Below are 22,103 nucleotides of genomic sequence, written 5' to 3' on the forward strand. Positions count from 1 at the left end.
AATTTATTAAAAATTCAAAGACTACTTTTTCACATAAACAGTGAACTCCCTTTTTGAAAAATCTAGTATTCAATATATACAAAAAGAGAAGCATTGCCCACTACAAAAAGAAATAATATATTTAGAAATTCTTTTCCCAAAATAATTCCATGCAAAATTATTATTGTCATATTCTATGACATATTCCTTATGGCTTGTCATAATGGGAGTTATGCTTGTCCATTGCATCCTCAAATTTAAATTTGATATTTCTTTTTCCCTCTTATGGTTGTGTTATATTGCCATCTTTCCTTTTCATTTTCTCTACTTTCCATTCATAATTATTCTTGGTCAAGATTGGTCTCTCAAAGACAATAGAATCCATATGTTGAATAAATGGTCCTTGTACATAGCCTCTAATCAAACATTAATGCCCAAAAATTCCATATCTTATTTTGTAGCTACTACATACCCCCACATTATATTTCTTGAATTGTAACTCATCAATATTCAATATGAAGTTATTGAGGATTTCTAGGAATAACAAGTTCACAAGCAAAAATGGATGCTCCAACAACAAGACAAACAAGCCATACTTCCTAATTCAAAAAACTAAACCCATCTTTTGTGATCTTCAACTATCTCAACTTAACCTTAGAAGGTAAAAGTGTTTTTAGGATTGTATACATTTTTTATTGCATACAAGAACCTATAATATCTCAACCTTACTAATCCACCATCTAATTTTATTCAATCCCCAATGTCTAAATTTTTTCCACACTAATGGAGCGGACAAGGGGAATGGTTAGGCCAAAAATTCAAATTTTTTGGGTGGGAGATCTGGAGTAGCATCAGGACATCAGGTAGCCCTTTGGAGGGGGATGGATCAGATGGTAAGGAACTCAATGCCCCATTGGATTCAGGGGACCCAGGTGGGGGTCCCAGATCACGTGGACCTAGGCTTGAGAAGATTGGTAAATGGTCTTCTTTGTTTGGCATCAAACCCAAAGGTAAGTCGACTTTGCCTCGTGTCAAAAATATCTCGAATATTTCTCAGGGAAAGTATGCCATATCCATTCCTGATAAAATTATAGATCATAATATTGCTTAGATGGAAAGTACCCTGATAGGCAAATTCTTTGGGGTGAGACCTAACATTGAGGTTGTTCACGGATTCATTAAGAGAAAATGGAATCTGAAAGGCCAGGTGGATGTAGTATCTATGAATAAAGGTTGTCTCTCCTTTTCCTTCTCATGTGAGGAAGACTGCAAACAAATCCTCTATAATGGAACCTAGATGATAGGTAAATATATAATGTATATCCAGAAATGGTACCCTAACTCAGGTCTGGATGATGAGTTTGTGGTCCAAGTGCTTGCCTGGATAAAGCTTCCAGGTCTTCCAATGGAATATTGGGAGGAAGATGTTTTTGCTAGGATAGCTAATGCTTTTGGGGAGCTTCTCTCTATTGACCCGATGATGGCATCCAGAAGAAGACTCATTTATGCCAGAATATGTCTAGGGGTTGGGCTTGATACGGATATGCCGGAGGAGATAGAGATAGATTCAAAACTTGGCAAATGGATGCAAAAAATCATTTATGAATCTATTCCCTTTGCATGTTTTCACTGTAAGAGAGTTGGGCACTGGGCTAAACAATGCCCAAACAAAGAATCCAAACCTCAAACCCAAACCAAGGTTTGGAAAAAGGTGGAAATGAACCTAGATAATAATACAGAAAAATATTTGAAAGATTTTCCTTCTGATGGTTTGGATCAGGAGAAACAGTCCCAAATTGGAAGAAATGAGGAGGAATTAGCTAGGGAATCAGGAAATGAAATGGTGGATGGAGTGTAAGATAAGATTTCCCAACAGGAAAATGAGCAGGAGAAAAGTTGAAGGGATTCTAATAATGGAGAGAAGAACTCACAATGTAACTACCTAAATAACCAAAAGGACATGATAGATCAGAATATAGTTGAGAGTGAGAAGCGAGAAAGTAGTCAGATGGATAAAGGAGACAGTCAAACCAAGGACAATAAGGAGGAGGGAGATGTTCCTAACTCAAAAGAAATTTCTTTTGGGTTAGAAAATGGAGTAAGTTGGGTTCAAGATGCTCAACATGATAATATCCTAGAGCAAGGGCTCTTGGAGATATCTCTGGCTTCTTCAGCCCAAGTCAAGCTAACTTTCCTAGAGCAAAATACTCCAATATGGGGAAATGAAGAAGACATAAAAAAGGATCTGAGAAAGAGTGGGACAAAACATGAGGAGGAGGAAATATCGGCAGACAAAAGAAAGGGAAAGAACAAAAAAAAACAATAATAATTATAACAACCATCTGACTACCAGAAACACCAGAAGTAAACTAGGGGATGTGGGGGCTCAACACACATCACCTAGAAGATATTCAAATGCAAGGAAGAGGACCATAGAAACCAACAAGAATCTAGCAGATGGTACTCAAAGAACCATCTTTGAAGAAGGTATTTCCAAAAAATCTGAAGATTATTTCCTGGAATATACGAGGATTGAATAATCCGCATAAACAAGATTTAATAAAAAGTATGAGTAGAGACAAAAACCCGGATATTATTTTGATTCAGGAAACCAAAAAGTCTAGGGAGAAGGTTGAATGTATGAAAATGTTTAGTAATGGGGGAGTTAGTGGTGGTAGTTCTGAAGGGGTGTCTGGGGGTAGAGCTACTTTTTGGAATAATAATAATGTTAAGGGGGGGGTGTTGATCCAAGATAACAACTTGTCTTGTATTAGATTTAAGCATTTGAAAGATGGTACTTCATGGGTCTTGACTAATGTGTATGCCCCTAACACCAAAGCTCGTAGAAGCATTTTTTGGAGAAACTTATCATCCCTCAGAAGTAAGTTTGCAGAAGATAGTTGGATTATCATGGGGGATTTCAATACCCCTTTGAGAGAATATGAGAAGAATGGAGGAGCCAAACCAATCTGGACAACAGATTGGACTTGATGGAGTTCATTATTAACCATAATCTCCATGATCTGGACTTGCAAAGGGTTAAATACGCTTGGACCAATAGAAGGAGTGGTGAAGACTTAATTCAGGTCAGGCTTGATAGAGCTTTAATCTCTCATGACTGGTTTAATTCCTACTTTTGTTCTTTATCTACTCATATCAGGGTCAGGTCAGATAATTATCCCATATCTTTTACTGTTGATCCCAAGTAGGGAAGGAGGCATTTCCCCTATAGATTTGAAAGAATGTGGACGAAACACCTAGACCTTGAAAGCAAAATCAAGGATTGGTGGCAAGTTAGAGTTGAAGGAAATGCTATGTATAAGGTGGTCAAAAAGTTGAAGTTTGTGAAAGACAATGTTAAAAGGGGACTCCTTTGGGAACATTTTTATCTCCAAAGCCACCATTCTCTTAGATCTGAAAGATATCCAAGATGAGATTCAGAATAATGGCTACAACAATGTCTCTAGAGAGGCTGAAGGTGAGATTCTTATGAAATATCATGACATCATAGCCAAAGAAGAAACTTTCTGGAAATAGAGGTCGAGAAATATCTGGTTGAAGGAGGAGGATAGAAACACCAAAGAATTTTACATGTCCACTTTGAAACACAAGGCCATCAATAGAATTTCTCAGCTTAAAGTCAATGGCAGAACTATTGATGATGAAGATTCTATGAGGAAGACTGCCCTGGAGTTCTTCTTTAATCTTTTGACTAAGGATCAGAACCTAGACCTTCAAGCTCAAAGGGACCTTATGGACTGCATCCCTTCTATCTTGGATGAGCATCTAGAACTCCTATCTTACTGCTATCCCAACTAATAATGAGATTTTGAAAGCTATCAACTCTTTTGAAGGTAATAAGACCCCGGGCCCAGATGGTTTCCCTATGTTATTTTTTCAAATATATTGGCATATTGTTGGAAGGGATGTTTCCAATGCTGTGAAAGAATTATTTGGTGTTAGGAGAATTTTGAAAGAATTGAATGGTATTTTCATTGCTCTTATTCCCAAGAAGATGGGAGCTAATTCCATGGATCTTTTTAGACCTATCAGCCTCGACAATTCTTTGTACAAGATTATCTCTAAAGTCTTGACCTCTAGAATTCTGAGTTTTCTCTCCTCTATAATATCTCCCTAGCAATTGGTTTTTTCCCTGGGACGCAAATTTTGGACTCAATAATCACGGTCCATGAGAACATTCATTCTCTTTCTAGGGCTAAAAAAGAAGGTTTCTTTCTGAAGCTTGACTTATCTAAAGCCTATGATAGAGTTGACTGGGGCTTTATGCAGACTGTTCTTTTTGCCTTTGGATTTTGTTCTAGAAGTATCATTGGTTTCCTCTGCTTCTTTTTCTATGTTGGTCAATGGGTCCCCTTCTCCCTTTTTCAAGTTCTCCAGGGGTCTCAGATAGGGGGACCCTCTCTCCCCTGTTCTTTTCATAATCATGGTGGAATGCTTGGGCAGATTTATTGGAAAACTATTTGAGAAGGGAGAGTTTAGAGGGATTAAACCTTCATCTACTGACCAAGTTTGTTCTCATCGGCAATTTGTGGATGACTCAATTATTATGGGGAATTCTTCTATGAAAGATTCTAGAAGCTTAAAGAAAGCTTTGGACAACTATGGGATTGCTACTGGTCAACTGATTAACTAGTCTAAAAGTTTTATTTATTTCATAAACACTCCGAAGAGAAGACAGACAAAGATTAGTAACATTTTGGGTAGCCAAATTGGGAATCTCCCTGCCACCTATCTTGGGCTCCCTTTATTTCAGGTGCCTCCTGATATCTTCTGGGGCACTCTTGTGGATAAATTTCATAAGAAGTTAGCCGAATGGAAAGGCTCTTTGCTCACCCAAGTGGGAAAGGTCCAGCTTCTGAAATCTACTCTTCAAAGTATCCCTCTATACTATCAGTCTTTTTAGAATCCTTGTTAAGTTTGTGGAGGCTATTGAAAAAATTCAAAGAACCTTTCTTTGGATTGGGATTTAGGAAAACAAGAGAATGTATTTGATTGCATGGGATAAGGTGTACAAACCTATAAGAAAAGGAGGCCTTGGTCTTAGAAGAATTAAAGATATCAGTGAGTTTCTCATGATAAGAAGATGTGGAGAGGTTATAATACTGAGGGAGAATGGAAATTTATATGGGACAATAAGTATAAAAGACAACTCCCTACCCTTCATAGTTTCCTCAAGTCTGAAGATATTTCGATTGGTTCCAACATCTGGAAAAATATCACTAGAACTAGAGATATAATAGTCAAAGGAGTGAAATGGAAGGTGGGGAAGGGTAATTCCATTAAATTCTGGAAGTCACTTGGTTGTTAGACTCTCCCATTAGTGACAATCTTGATTGGGGAAAGTTTCAAGATTAATGTAAGGAAAAATTTGGCACTACTGTGTCTGACTATTGGAATTTAGGCTAGTGGAAGGACTTATCCTCTATTGATCCTTCCCTTGAGCATCTAAATAAAATTATGAATTCTATGGTGGTGGTTGATGATGAGGACCAACTTATCTAGAAACTTACTAGTGATGATAAATTTTATGTCTCCTCTATTTATATTCAGTAATATTCTAGTCAAGAGAGTCCTTGCTGGGATAAGGCTTGGGTGAAAGGACTTATTCCCAAAATTAATATTTTTTTTTGGACTGTCTTTCAAAATAAGATCTTGACGACTGACAATTTCAAAACTAGAGGTTTTTGTCTACCTAGTATTTGTCATCTTTCTATGCAGAATGAGGAAACCATTAATCACATGTTTATCCATTGTCCCTTCTCTGCTGATATTTGGGCTAGATGTCTAGACAACTTCAATGTCAGATGGGTCTTCCCTGAAGCTGTTTAAGATGTTTTTAATTCCTGGTTCCACCCTTCAAAGAACAATTCAGTTACTTTGTTATGGAATTTTACTTTACCTCATATTTGTTGGGGAATCTGGAAAGAAAGAAATGATAGAGTGTTCAGAGATAGGGCTTCAAAAGCTCAAATAATTTTTTGAGAAAATCAAAAGACATATGGTGGAGAACTACTACATCACTGGTGGAATAACCAACCCCAAAGATCAAGGTGATAACATCATTTTCAAGAATTGGAGAATAAAGGGGAGTGACATCATACTTGCTAATCCTAGAGAAGAGGTGATATGGGAATGCCCCACTCATGGATGGATGAAAATTAACTTTGATGGTGCTTCCAAGGGTAACCCTAGCAATGCAGGGTGCAGTGTGGTTTTAAGGTATGAAGGGGGAATATGCAAAGCTATCAAATGTATTCCTATAGGTAATCAAACCAACCATGTTGTCGAGGCCAATGCTTCTTATCATGGGTTGGTTCTTGCTAAGGGTTCCAATTGCACTAAAGTTTGGGTTGAAGGCGTTTCATTGAACATTTTTAATTTCTTGAATAATGTTTTCCCTCCCTCTTGGTCTATACACAATGCCATAAAAACTGCGAAGGAAATTAGTGAAACTTTTGAAATGTGTATTTTCACACATGTATATAGAGAAGACAACAAGTGTGCTGACTGGGCTACAAAATTGGCTTGTTGTTCTGACAAAATCATTGCCCTTTAGGGTGAGAGTAATCTCAAGTGTGAGGCAGAATCTATGATTGAACTAGACCATATCCAAATGAAGCAACGTGTCTTTACTAATCACAATTTCTAATGCCTTTTCCTCGTTTTTATATGATTGTTCACTATGGCAGCATGGCTTGTTTTATTATTAGTCATATCATATTTTCTCACCAAAATAGGCCGACTTTATAACCAAAATTCATGGAAACGGCCTTCTGGACGTAATGGCAGGGTCGGATCTGGTCTAGGATGCCTCCAAAAGATGCTGCTCCTCAGATCTACCTCTTGACGTCTCAATAATGCCTCTTCAAGATGAATCAATGAAGCCCCAATGGCTCTGATACCATGTGAGATTTTGCCAAGATCAAGAGCTCAATGAAATGTACAAAATAGAGACAAAATATAGGACAAGAATAAAATGTATTCTCATCAATAGAAAATGATCAATAATCAAATTACATACAATGTAGATGAGCTTGCTTATATAGGCAAGTCTAGGGATATGTGAGCACACAAACATGACATGTGGCTCAATAAGAAACAAGGGTAGGTAGGAAATAGGTGTGGGTAGGTAGGAGAAATAATATAATATTCCACATGAGGTAGATCACCCACTGAATGTGGAGTGTAACAACAAGATCAACACCATAAAAGGTGGAATTTCTCCTACACACACTATCCCAATGTGGCACAAACACCCAAGTGTCTCATACCCAAACTACTATGAAATGCATTTCCTAAGTAAACTTAAGTAAAGTGTAATAATATCCATGATGAATAATTATTTACACCAACACCCCCCCTTAAGTGCAACCTAGGGGAATGCACTAAAGTCTACAATGCAACTAAGCAATGCAAGATGGGTCCCGGCTACTAGGCCATGTTAGGTACCCATGTACAAATGCAAATACATGCAAACCAATGCAATAAAATCTCTCACAAAGTGGGGAAAGAGAGAAAAACCCAATGGGAAAAAACCCTCCCCCAAAAGAGAGATGAAAAACTAGATACAAAGAACTCTCATAAAAGTATGTGAAGGACAAAACCCCATGTGAGGAAAAAGTCCCCCCCATATGAGAGAAGAAGAGAAGCTAGGAAGCCCCCCCTCAATGTGGAATCTGCACCAATGATAGAAGCTTGATGTATGAAGAAACTGCTCCACGAACATCGAACAACATTCCTCCCCTTAGGGAGAAACAAAACCAAAGGTGTATCCATGAAGTCTCCCCAATCATGAAGGGAAGATGTATGAGGAGAACTCATGATGAAAGGAATCTCTAAAAACTGCTCAAGTGTCCCCATGTCGATGCTAAAAGATACCCCATCCAAAGGTGGTAAACTGTGCCACACTACTAAAAAAGGCACTCCAAGATCTAGTGGAGATGGATGTAGAACATGTCCCAAAGACTCACATGTCTCCTCAAAAAATAAAGAGACCTCCTCCAACTGCTGTACATAAGTATCCACAGTCATGTCAACCTCGAAAGAATGATCATGTAGAGAATGAACAAGAGGGCCAGAGTGTTCCCTCGCAAAAATCGAAGAAGGATCACCTTCATCAAAGAGAAGATGAATGTCATCAATGATGTCTCCCAAATCTGCAATGTAGGATTCCACAAATAAACCTGCAATGTCTATCAAGTAATCATCCCATGAATCTAAAGCTGGAAGACAATGAATATCCTGCTGCACTGAATCACATGAAGGCAAAACTATCACACTATCCGCATCATCAGGTGCAATAGGTGATGTGATATCAATATGAGGAGATGAAATATAAGGCTCAAGAATGGAGTCACATGTGAGAATCCCCGTGTTCAAGTGCCCAAAGTTCTCCTCAAAATCTGAACCATCACAAGAAGTGTGATCATCATGTATAGAATCATCAAATGTGAAATCATCATCATCAACAAAATCTAAAAAGGAGTATAACCGAGATGCATGATCAACCACCCCAGTCACAATGATAGCTCTAGTCTCCAAGTCTCTAATGAAAACTGAGTCAGGTGTGAACTCCACAACTCTCTTAGTTGCTCCATGTGTGATTTGATAGATAGAAAGGAGATTGTTTGTCAAGTGGGGTACACACAACACATCATTGAAGGAGTTATCCCCAATGTCAATAGATCATTTCCCAATCACATCCATGTATGTATGATTGCCCATCAAAACCTGTGGCATGGTGCAAGGCTCAAATGTAGAGAACATAGACTGTGAAGATGCCATATGATGAGAAGCCCCTGAATCTAGAAGCCATCTCTCTGAATTATGACTAATAGTAGCACATAGAGCTTTTCCTTTTCTTGTTCCAAAAGAGTGAGTCTTCCCACTTGTAGAAGCCATGAATGCTTGCCCTTTTCCTTTTGAATGTGAGGAAGTGGAAGTTGATGAATCATCCTTCTTGTAGACTTTAGGCAAATCAATGTTATACTTTTTGATGATATGTGTAAGCTCATCAATCTTCTTAGAATGGCAGCGATGCTCCTCATGACCAACCTTTTTACAATAGGCACAAGTAGGTATCTCCCTCTTTGGTGAATTATCCCTCTTGGAAGAGGATGAATCTCCTTGTTGTGGAGAAGATGGTGCTTTGTCCTTAGGCTTTGATTGCCATTTCTTCTTGTTTGAGTTGTCCTTTCCTTGATTTCCTTTGTTCCCTTGATTTTCCACTAATGCTTGAGACTTAGAAGCCTTAAGAATGCCCATGCTTATCAACTTAGTTTGTTCCATCATCAACATTTCATTGAAAGCATCAAATGTAGGCATTGTGTAGTTTGAACCCATTGTCATCCTATGGGTTTGGAAACTAGAAACAAATGCTGCATATTCTTGTGGAAGCTTGCCTATCAAGTTGAATATCAATTGAGTATCCTTCTTATCAATGCCACAATCTTTGAGTTGTGCCCTCAACTCATTTGCCTTAGTGACATAATCTTGTACAGTATCAAAGTTCTTGGGATCTAACATGGTGAGATCACTATCAATTTGATATCCCCTAATCTCATCAACTTGACCATACAAGTCTTGAAACTTTTTCCAAGCATCTTTGATTATAGTACATTTCTCAATATGAAAAATGAGATCCTTTGACACATACTTTCTTAAGGTACCAATTGCCATGATATTTTTAGTGAGCCAATCCAAGTGACCAACTGGATCAACCTTAGGATCAACAGGAGCAACAATAGTTCCATCAATGTAATGAGTTAGTCCTTTTTCCATAAGTTTGCTCCATGCATCAATTTTCCAAGTAGCATAATTATGAGGAGTTAATAGAGGAAACTTAGAAGAACCCATAGTAGCAAAAAGGAAGGAATACAAGAGAACAAAAGTACAAGAGACACCCCCCCAAATTCACTCAATCAAAGTACCCCCCCCAAAGTGATGATTTTGGCACTTTATACTTAGTGCGATTACAATGAGCCACTTGCAAAACAAGGAAAAGTGGACTTATGATGCAAATTTTACAACTTCTCAGATGAGATACAAGAGACTTCAATCAATAGTGCAATGAATCTAACTAAGATTCAAGCAAATATACAAGTACCAAGAGAGCCAAAAATGGCCAAAATCTGAAAGTACAATTTCTACTTACAATGGCATCAATCTGATAGCATCATGTGAAAGTAGACAAAAAAATACACACCTTCAAAAAAAATGGTACCTGAAAAGGAGGTCGTATGACCCTACACGAAGCCTCTGAAGTTGCAAAAACTGGGATTACTCAGGTACAGTCACCAAAAACTGCATTTTCTGAAAAAATAGTGGAGAGCATGAAATTCTAGCCCATTTAAAAAAAAATTGCACCCAAAAAGGAGCAAAAATGAGCAAGTTATGGCCATTTGAAGTTAAATTGCAAAATCAAAAAGCTCAATGAGAGGGGCCTGCAAATTTTTTGAAAAATGCTGATGTGGCATTGATGTTGGCAAGTCACTGTGTTAAATTTGATGGCCGTATGACCGTCACAAAAACTTCGCCTCCCTGCTGACTAGGCATTCGTACTGTACGGACTACTGACTGGGCAGGTGACTATGCAGACCGTACCGTATGGATTTGTTGACTGGGCGGTGTGCGTCAGCTCTACGTGGAAGATGATGTGGCAGACATATGGATGACATGGCATATGGGTTTTACCTGCGGGCCAGTGCCTGCCTGCCACGTGGTGGATGCAGGTCCTCCTGTCTGGGTGGTCACCGAAAGACCTTCGCCGATGGTGTGTGGTAGCAGGCATTGGAGAGGAGGTAGCGGGCGCCAAAGAGTGGCGCGGCCGACGAGAGGATGTGGCCGTCGCTGAGGATGGCCGGTGTTGGGAGCGGCGGGTACCGGTGCGAGTGGCAGTGGTACAAGTATGTGGTGCAGGTACAGGTACGCGGCAAACGATAGAGTCACAGGCGACGGTGGAAGACGGTACATGGTGCGGGTACAGGCGCAGGTGGCGGCGGGAACAGAGTTGCAAACCTGCAGGGTACGGTAGGTCACGGGGGGGTCTGCAGACCCCCCAAAAATTGCTTTTTTGATTTTTTTGATTTTTCAATTTTTTCTATTTTTTATTTTTTGAAAAAAAATTTAGAGAATAAATTTTTTCTTTTTTTTTCAAAAAATTAATAAAAAATTTGGAAATCCGTACAATAATAGCAAAATTGGCGAAAAAAATTTTCTCACCAAAATAGGCTGACTTTATAACCAAAATTCATGGAAACGGCCTTCTGGACACAATGGCGGGGTCGGATCTGGTCTAAGACGCCTCCAAAAGATGCTGCTCCTCAGATCTACCTCTTGACGTCGCAATAATGCCTCTTCAAGACGAATCAATGAAGCCCCAATGGCTCTGATACCATGTGAGATTTTGCCAAGATCAAGAGCTCAATGAAATGTACAAAATAGAGACAAAATATAGGACAAGAATAAAATGTATTCTCATCAATAGAAAATGATCAATAATCAAATTACATACAATGTAGATGAGCTTGCTTATATAGGCAAGGCTAGGGATATGTGAGCACACAAACATGACATGTGGCTCAATAAGAAACAAGGGTAGGTAGGAAATAGGTGTGGGTAGGTAGGAGAAATAATATAATATTCCACATGAGGTGGATCACCCACTGAATGTGGAGTGTAACAACAAGATCAACACCATAAAAGGTGGAATTTCTCCTACACACACTATCCCAATGTGGCACAAACACCCAAGTGTCTCATACCCAAACTACTATGAAATGCATTTCCTAAGTAAACTTAAGTAAAGTGTAATAACATCCATGATGAATAATTATTTACACCAACAGTTTGTGTTGTTTGCCACCATCAGCTACATTACTCTGGATGAGATATTCACAAGGGCTTATGGGCATCATTTTGTGTTGCTTAATCACTTCTATCATGGTGACAAGGTCAATCTACCTTACTATCTTTCTTGCTCTATGGATCATACTATTAGAGAAGTGCAGAAAGACTCTCAAAGAGACCATGCCCTCCACTAGGGTTTAATGGTTTTAGTGTATAAGTTTTTGAAGGGAAAAACTATTGAGAAACCCATTAGTAAAGGCAAAAAAATTAGGGATGACGATACTGAAAGTGAGAATAGTGGGTTCAATCTCTACTCTGAAACTGAAGGTGAGTCTAAGGATTTCAACAACAAGGGGAAGACCAAGGGAAAGAGCAAGGGGACTGTTGTGGATTCTGACCTTTCGGACTCTGAGGACGAGTCTTTTGATGATAAATTCGTAAAAAGAAAGAAGAGAAAGGGTATGGGTAAACAAACCCAAAGGACCAAGAAGACCCGTAAGGGGATAAGCAAAGTGAAAAGGTAGATTTATATTTCTTCTAATGAGGATACTAAGGTTGAAAAAACTAATAATAAGAAGGGTAAGGAGGAAGATGAAATGCTAGATGGTGATCATGGGGAGAACCTGAGCACACAAAGAATGCAAAATGAGGATCAGGAGAACAACATGGGAAATCAAAATGAGTGTCATGGTGATATTCGTAATGACAACATCAAGGGTTTTTGTGAGGTCATTAGCAAAATGGCGAAAGAGATTAGTGACTTGAAGACTGACCTCAATGTGATAAAAAAGGCTACTATGGGCGAGAAGCCTCTCTCTGAAAACATAAAAGAATTAATGGTTTCTATTAACAAGGCTGAAGCAATTGAGGCTATGGTTAGTAAAATTCTGGAAATAGAAAAGAAGATGAAGGAACTGGAAGGGAATAGAGATGCTAAGGGTTTGGATACTAACCTGAACAATCTGGTCAATAGTGTGGATAGGATGGAGCTTAATGTGAAGAGGATTGTCGAGCAAAACTTCCAGATCCTTAAGGCCACTATTGACCATATTAACATCATGATTAACAAATTTGAACATAGTAAAGGCAAGGAGGGTGATAAGGATCAGATGGAGAAGAAGGGTCACAAAAAAAGAACAAGGGCCAACACTCGGAAATAGGTTGATATCAAGGAAAAAGAGATGGAAGAAATGAAAAATTATGTGATCAATATGAAGTAGATGGTGGTTCATGCTGAATAACTTATGAGAAACATTTAGCTGTCCTGGTGATATCTTTGTGCTTTCCTTTAGCTATCTAGTGTTGCTTCCTTTGTCTTGTGTTCCCTTTTTGTTTTGGCTAGAAACTGTTCTATGTGTGGGTAATTAGGCACTGTTATTTTTTGCCTCTTTTATGCTTTATCTTTCTCCTTCTTTGTAACAAGGTTCTAGGTTCCTTTCAAAAACCTATTTTTAATTAATCAAAACATGGATTATAATCCAAGTATAAGCTTTCCAATACTTTAATTACAAATCATGGAAGGCATGAGAAAATTTCACAATCACATCAATCTATCTATTGTAAACGCTTCTCTATAAATGATGTGAAAACTTTTCTTTTATTTTATCAATCTTGCCTCTATGTTTCAAAGTAATTTTTCTCATACTTAGTTGTAAGTTTAGAAAGAGGCTTGGTACTTATTTTATTTGTGAGTGTTGGAATTCTACACTCAGATGAGAATAGTTGATGTTGTCATTTATGGCAACCAACTAGTAATATGGTTCATAACATACACCGGCAACAAACATCATCTACTGGCACCGGTAGGCACAATAAGATTATTCTCACTGACACCCAATCTACACTGACATAGGATCTTACTGGCACCCCAGCTGACATGGAAACTATATTGTTTTGTATTGTAATTATATTGTATAGCTGACATGATTTATTGTAAAGACTCATATAAGTATGAGATCTTATAGGTCATTTAGAAAGTGACATAGGTATGTGCAATATGTATAGGTGATTAATGCAAGTGGATTATGAGAGTGAATATCTGTATATGCATTTTGATGTAATAATTTTGGTGAGCGAATAAAAGCAAAGCAGAGCGAAGAAAGGTTTATGGTAGAGGTATTTGATAGAGCTTAAACCGGTACTAAATCAAGCTTTGTAGATTCTATTTTGAGCAGTACATTGTCATTGGATTTAATCATCCAATTTTGTAGTCAGTGTGACTCCTTTTGTGATTGAATAGTGAGCTCTAGGTTGTTGGCCTTCCTGCATGTGTAGGCCCCTATTGTATCAATAATATTTATTCATATTGGCCAGTGAGTAAATATTGTGGGTCACAAATCCCACCGAGGTTTTTCCCCTGTTGGGTTTCCTTGCCAAAATATCTTGTGTTATGGTGTGCATTGATGTTGTCTCTCTTATTTCTCTTTATTGCTTTATTGCTTTAGTGCTTGTTTACTGGTACATTAATCTGGGTTGTAAAGTTGCAAACAAGTTTAAATATTTCATATACCGGTTAGACACTGATTCACCCCCCTCTCATTATCTTTGGGACTGATAAAGTATCTAACAGTGAGGGAGTTGTCATATTATGAATGATTGATCAAATTCCTTGGGTTGAATACCCTAGGCTCAAATTATAATTTTATAAAATCCTAGAGCATATTCTCCCTAACACTTTGGTTACAACTAATGGAAGGCATGAAAATTTTTCATGATCACATCAATTCTATCTATTGCAAGTGATTCTCTATAAATGGTGTGAAAATAATTTGTTTTTAAAATAAATCTTAAAACTATGTTCTAATGGAATATGTCTTATACTTAATGGTGAATTCACCAAGAGCCTTGATACTTATTTTTTTTGATTAATTGGGGTAAAACAATTTTTGAAGGGAACCTAGAAACCTAAACAATAGGTAAAACATCAATGAAAGAATAGCTAACTCAACAAAACTATAGAAAAGTAGGTTTTTAATGGACCTAGTGTTTACACTATTGCAGCCAATTTGTCAAAACAATGATGGTTTGAAGGGACCATAAACCATATACAATGAGGTTGCAACATATCTACCAAAAAAATAAAAACTAGATGGACACATACACAATCCCAAGCCTCATCTTAGGATTTCAAAAACCCTTGACCTAGTTGTGGGAAACACAAACATTTTTAGGAAGACGTCTCTTTCTTTCTTGAATAATATTGCATGAGACATCATCCTCCAAAGATTCTAAATGAAGAGGGAAAGAATAGATATTCACTAAAATCTCAAAATGAATTCTCATAGGTGCAAAAAGAGGAGTTGAATGTTACATTGAAACCTCTTTTAGAGTGGGATTAATAAACTCAACACACAACAATGGGAGGTCTAAAGGTAGAGAAGCCAATATTGGGCCTTAAGAAGACTTGACCCATCAAAATAAAACTCAAAAGTTTGCATAGCCCCATGGAAGGGGTCACTAATTACTTATCAGTCTACGTATCAAAATTATTGACAATTAAATGATCATGGATGGAATTCCTCCACCAAATTGCCTCACCCTTCTTGTAAGAACAAGGGAATTCCAAAGTAAGGTGTTTGATAGTGAAGCATCTCTTGAAATGAAATGGAAGATCCTCATATTCAATTGTCTCAATCTAGGATCTATCCTCAACTAGAGAGACGATATCCCCAGGAAGCTCCTTAGAGGTGTCAATGCCCACAATAATGCATGAATTTCTAGTATGGCCAAAGCTTTATTATATTCAACCTCTTTTAAAAAGTAGCCAAGAGCATTAACAATAGATTCGAAACACAAAACATCATAAAATTATAGAGGGAGACTAGGCAATCTGACCCATATAGGCATATACTTAAGGATTATATTAATGAGTCAAAGGAGTGTAACCATAATTTGTGTGAGAGGGAGTGTTGTCCCCACATCCAAACCCAACCCTCTAGCATCTACTTCCTATCATCTTCACAAATGAGGGTGGCTTTAAAAAAAATAGGCTCGATACTTATGTTATTCATGGTTGGGTTGTCACATTATGAAGAATTGATCAATTCCCTAAGTTAATCATTTTGTGTGCAAAAATATAGTGTTTAATCCATTAATAAGCATATAAAAACACACATACTCAATGAAACATTTTTTTGAGGAAAAGAAAAGAAAACAATCAAAATACTCCCCAATGCTGTCTCATCGCTCCCTAGTCTTGAGGACTTTTCCAATTCAATTGATGGCTCTCAGATGCATGATTTCAACAAAGTGACAATCCAAGAGATGGGAATTCATTATGAAAGTTATGTTATAAAATCTAATGCAAGATCAATGCTAATTCTACATGTGTCGACTTGAATTTCATCCTTAGAATGCTACCTGTAACAAGTTAGTTTCACAAAATACCAATGGAAATGCTATAGGAAATCCAAAATCAACCAATGAAACTACATGAAATAAAAATACTGATATTATCTTCATGGTTTATGTCTCATTGAGTCCTAACTCCACTATTCCTGGTTGCAGATGGTGTGCTCTTAGACAAGCATTGATAGCTTCTAAGATGGCATATGAAGAATGGACTGATAACTGATAGTTCACAAATGATATGATATGGAATACTACATGATTATGCTAAATGATAACTACTATTTAATTCAAGATTAAAACTCACAGATGCATAAGTTTTACAAATGATTGGCTTGCAAATGCACTTGAAGTCTCAATCTCTCTCAACTAAAACTCTTGATTTTATAGACCTTGAGAGGATAAGATGATGTGGCTTAGATCAATGGTCATGACCAGATCTATAGATTTGGATGGCTATGAACAAAGGTGAAGGTTGAGAGAAAGGGGGAAGGAGAAGACAAGTGTCACTCGTCTCATCTTGACTGGGTTGCTGACTCAGGGAATCTAGGGATGGTTGGAGAAAATTTAGGCATGAGAGGACAAGTGGACTCAAGTCCTTCCTAAGATGTAGGGATGTTGGAGAGAATATAGGAGGTTATGAAATATATGTACGTACACAATATTTCATTAAATTTGGAGGTTGGAGATGAATGATGAATTAGTATTTAAGAAATATTAATTTCCTTAGCCACATGATAGATGAGTTGGCAAAGGGAAGATGAAGTGGAGATGGAAGGTGAGTTGGATAAGAGAGATTAAATAATTGAAGAAATTATTTAATATTTTGAGACTATAGGATAGGAGAATAACCATTAAATATTAGATATTTAATTGATTGAAGGAGATAATTAAATATTAGATATGTAATTTGTAATGCCCAACATTTTCTTAGGCAAAAAGCTAACAATTTTTTTTTTTAAATATATATAACAATGTATGAACTACTTAATCATGGTAAAGGTATGCATTCCCTTAATCGTGTGATTCATACGAAGACCATTCATAACTAAGTCAATGTATAGCGCCATTTAACTAGTTATGGTGCTATGGAACAATCCAAGGCTTAACATAGATTTTAATTAACCATATTTCTAAGACATCCAACCTAGTTATCTAATAGTTCCAAATTTTTACTATTATCTCCATCAAGTATATAATAACTTAACATGGTGATTTTAAACTTTTGACTTTAGAAATTGAAATAATATTTGTACTTATTTTTCTAACCATGGGACTAACACTTGACAATTTTGGTCTTTGAATAGATGAAGATGGTCGCTTAATCTTTAAATTCATTCAATATATAATTAACTGATCCAATTTACTAATATTATAGAATTGGTAACTTTATATATGGCTTAATATATGTTATCCCACATCTTTTTGACTAGATACCTCTATGTATCTATTATAAATTCTTACTTAGAAGTCACATTAAAATATCAACCCAATAATTTAGCATAGTCTTGATAATCCAAATTTTATATTTTATTTTATAAAATACTAGGGATCATATTATAATTTAAAAATAATTTTATTCTCATCTCATCACTATTTTATAGTTTAAAATAAAAGATCCTTTGATTTTATTTTTTTATAATAAATAAATTTGCATTCCATTATTGAATGGGTTTTATTATCACTTCCTACTATTTTATAGAATAAAATGTGGAATGGTATTTATATTACATTCTAATATAGAATGATTTTGTTATATTTCTTAATTCTTTTATAGAATTAGTCATGGAAACTTTCATTTTAAATTCTATAAAGCAAGATTTCAGTGAATCTACCTTCTATTTTTATGGGGCATCTTTCACATTTTAATATAGAAATATTTGTATTATAATTTCCATAGAAATCTTTATTCTATTTTTATTGGATGAAAAATTATATTTTAATATAGAAGTAATTCTATTATCATCTACCAAAATATTTTTTTTATTTTTTTTAAACAAGAAAATCTCATTTAAAATAAAATTAATTCTATTATCATTTATTATTAAATCTTGACGACAATCCCATTTGATATTAAAGTAATTCATGTAGTTATGTATTTGAATGATAGTTCTACATTGAATGACTTCTTTTCTTTAGTTTTTGAATGGCGTATCTAAGATCTTCAACAGAGTATTACGCTCATTGTTAAGCATTGTCTTAACAATACTTCATAATGATTCATCAGTACCTGGTACAAATTATTTGGTTATTGAATAAAATCACTCTTTTTAATACAGAAGATTTCCTTCATACAGACCTCAATCAACTACAATGAAATCGATTAAAGTATGTTTACTTATACTTTCACTGCAACTCTAACATTGCTACCCTTATTTATATTATTTCCATTTCCCTGACATGAGCGTAAAACTTTTTTTTTTTGTTCAATGAAGGATAGGACAACACCTAACCTTGGGATTCTCTCTCAACAAACATGACAGCAGCGAAGGAACTCTTCACAAAAGTTAAGTATCAGGATAGTATAGCATTGTGTATTGTCTGTCATTAATGCTTATAGTACCCTCCTATGCACACAACCTTCAAGTATTAGGCTGGGGAGATAGATTAGATGAAAGAGATGCCTATCAGCACATGTACCTACTCTTACGAGCCATCAAGGTACATGATTTAATATATTTTTTTAACTGTAGACTTGTTCTCAGCGTTTTCTTGAATACTGACATAGGAAAAGATGCATTTATTTGGAAGAGACGTGTTGATTGGCTCCCCAAGTCGCCAGTCCAGAAGAGGGTGTTGGGGTAAGCATCATCTTTTTAGCAGGCTGACTAACATTACGACTATTATTAGTCAAATTTATCAACCCATCTCCTTGCATATTAATGAGTGATTGCATAGCTAAGACCTATACCACAAGTGCTCGCCATGTGAAGATATAAGTAACCAATGCAATATCGTTGCAAGTACTAGGTGCACAGATTTAATGTGTCAATGGTGAAAGTGTGCCTACGATGGTTGCCTACTGAAGGGTTCATGGGGATATATACACATCCAAACCATGCGGTGTCGAGTCAAGCTTGTGTCACAAACTTCACCCTCATTCTTCCTGCTGGCTTTCTCCACTCTCCAGGCTGATACCAGACTCATATGATGGTGTTATCTTATCAGAGAGTGTACTATAATCAATATAAGAGCTCATCCTGTGTAGTGGAAAAATCAGAAATGCATATGATTGCTTTAAAAGTCCAAGTCTCCAGTTCATGTATTCATCCAGTGCAGGTCACTAATATCATTTCTTCCATTCATTGAATTCCACTCCCAGTACAAATATCATCCTTGCTAATTGTGGATTACTTTGGTCTTACCATGAATATTGTTCCTAGCCAGCTCCATGGCATTCTTTTCTTTTCTTTTACTAATAAGAAGGGAGTCCTTTTCTTTTTAATTTCATGTCATAACTGGATATATTTTGTCTCAGTTATAGTAAACAAACCGTGTATACTCCTGTATACTGATACAATGATTCACCTATCTATGTTTAAATGTATGCATGTTAAACAATGATTTAATGCAATTAATGGGCTGTTCTATATATAATTATCATTTATAGAAAAATATAATAAAAAGCATTTATACCATTGCATCTACATATTTATATTTCAGGAATACCAAGATTTCTGAACTTTTTTTTTTTTGAAATTGGTAAATGAGACTAAGCTTTTCCTGAACACAAGACGGAATACTTAGTGCGTAGCTTTCCCTACAAGTTCCTCATATCAGAAAATGTAAAATTTATACAGATTTCTTTTAACCAAAAGTATATAATCTCACACAGCTTGCTCTTCAAATACACAATGAAAATTTCCAACATCAAAGTGGATTATAACTCAAATTATCATTTCAAGACAATGGGGAAAACCACAAAATAAGGCTTGCTCTTAAACATAAAATTGATCTTACAGAAATATACAAACTTTTTATTCAGTTTTCACAATGATATCATAAAATTATGAACAATTTATGAATCCTACACGATCTTCCCTTTCATTACACACAAGTATAGAAAATCTAAATAACTCATGTTTCAAGGTAAAACAATGAGGAAACAACAAATGCGGACCTGCTCTTAAACCTTCTTAATGTAATTAAACAACTAATATGAATACCAATTTCACCTTCATTTTATTCATGTGTGTAAATTCTTAGTAACTTTACATTAAACTATTTTTTTTTTTTAAAAACAGCCTCTCTCTCTCTCTATATATGTGTGTGTGTGTGTGTGTGTGTGGAGATGGAACAATGAAACATAACAAATGAAGACTTTCTCTTCCCTTACATTATGCATAGCATCACCAACACCCATGTACTACCATTTTCAAGACAAATATATGATTTTCCATTAAAGATATAACTAACCCAAACAATCAAATGAGGTCTTGCTCTCCTCCCATCCATAATGGCATCATGAGACCTCACGAGTCCTAGCCATACCCCCGAGAAAGTAAAGCCATTGCCCACCATTTTGATCTATGGTGAGGACATCTTTCTAAAATAAATTCATTCTTGTTACAAAAACCTTTCTAGCAACTTCTCCAAACAAACTTCTTTGAGTAACCATACATAAACAATAAATTTACACTAGACTGGTCATGAGAAGGATATGATGACTTATCTCTATAAAAGCTCCATCTTGACCTTGCATCTCCTTATGTTGAATCTCCATTTCCTTTTTTCCTCTACATATTCCACCTTCTTCCATAAGAAAAATTTCTCTAAGAGGAGAAGTGGGTAATGGCTTTTACCTCTCCCCTCATAAGATATGTAGGGATCTCAACCCTAACACTCTCTCTCAAACCCTAACTCGTCACTTTCAAACAAGTGGGCTTTTGAAGGGTCCCATCAAGCCCAAAGGACAATATCACATGTCCTAGAGGTCCCCAACCCCAAGGTATTGACCCTAGGGACCTATTTTTACACACGAACCCCTAAAATTGACCAAATAACACCTTTTTGAAACCCACACAAAGATCCATACGGGTTTTAACTTGAATAGGGTTATCCATACCCTAACCTAACTTAACCTCACCAAACAACTCTCTCCAAAAAACATATTTAAAGTAGACCCACATTATTAAGACCGAAACACAATCCTCTTAACAAGAATACTCTCATTTCCTTAGTAGAGATACACTTGGGACTTCCCAAGGGGTATTACTTTGGTCTTGATGTCCCTCAATTCTTCCTTTTTTTTCCTACACAATACAACCATTGACATAATTAGACCACATTAATAATTCATTCTAATTGTTAGCTAAATTCTCACAATCTTATGAACCATTTGTGTGACACCCAAATTCCATCTTGTAAATGTGATCATGTCAACAATTCTAATGTGCATAATTATAATAATAATCTAATAATATTAATGCAAGGGCTATCATTCTTCTTATGCTAATCAATCATAAGAGTTGTTCAATTACCATCTTAAATTAAATTAGATTTTCTTCAAGGCACCTCAAGGGAGAGAGAACACACTTAAGAATTTAACCAATGAAATAATCACATAACCACATATTTGAACCTAAATAGTTTAGATGTATTTGGAATTTGAGATTACATTAATCTTTAATGAGGCGGGGTCTTACATAATTAATTGGAGGAATAGGATAGAAGAATTAATTAATAAAATACCTCAATTAAATTAATTAATAGAAAGACACGAAAATGAATTAAATAAATTAATATTTTCAAATTAACTATTTAGTAGAAGAATAATTATTAAATAAATATAAAATATTTATTTAATTGCTCATAGCCAATTTTATGTGTATACACTACATTATGATGATTAGGCTATTATGAAAGCCATGTAACTACAATGAAACTATGCTACTATTCTATGATGCAAC

The sequence above is a fragment of the Cryptomeria japonica genome, chromosome 10 (genome assembly GCF_030272615.1).
Source record: "Cryptomeria japonica chromosome 10, Sugi_1.0, whole genome shotgun sequence".
Lineage (NCBI taxonomy): Eukaryota > Viridiplantae > Streptophyta > Pinopsida > Cupressales > Cupressaceae > Cryptomeria > Cryptomeria japonica.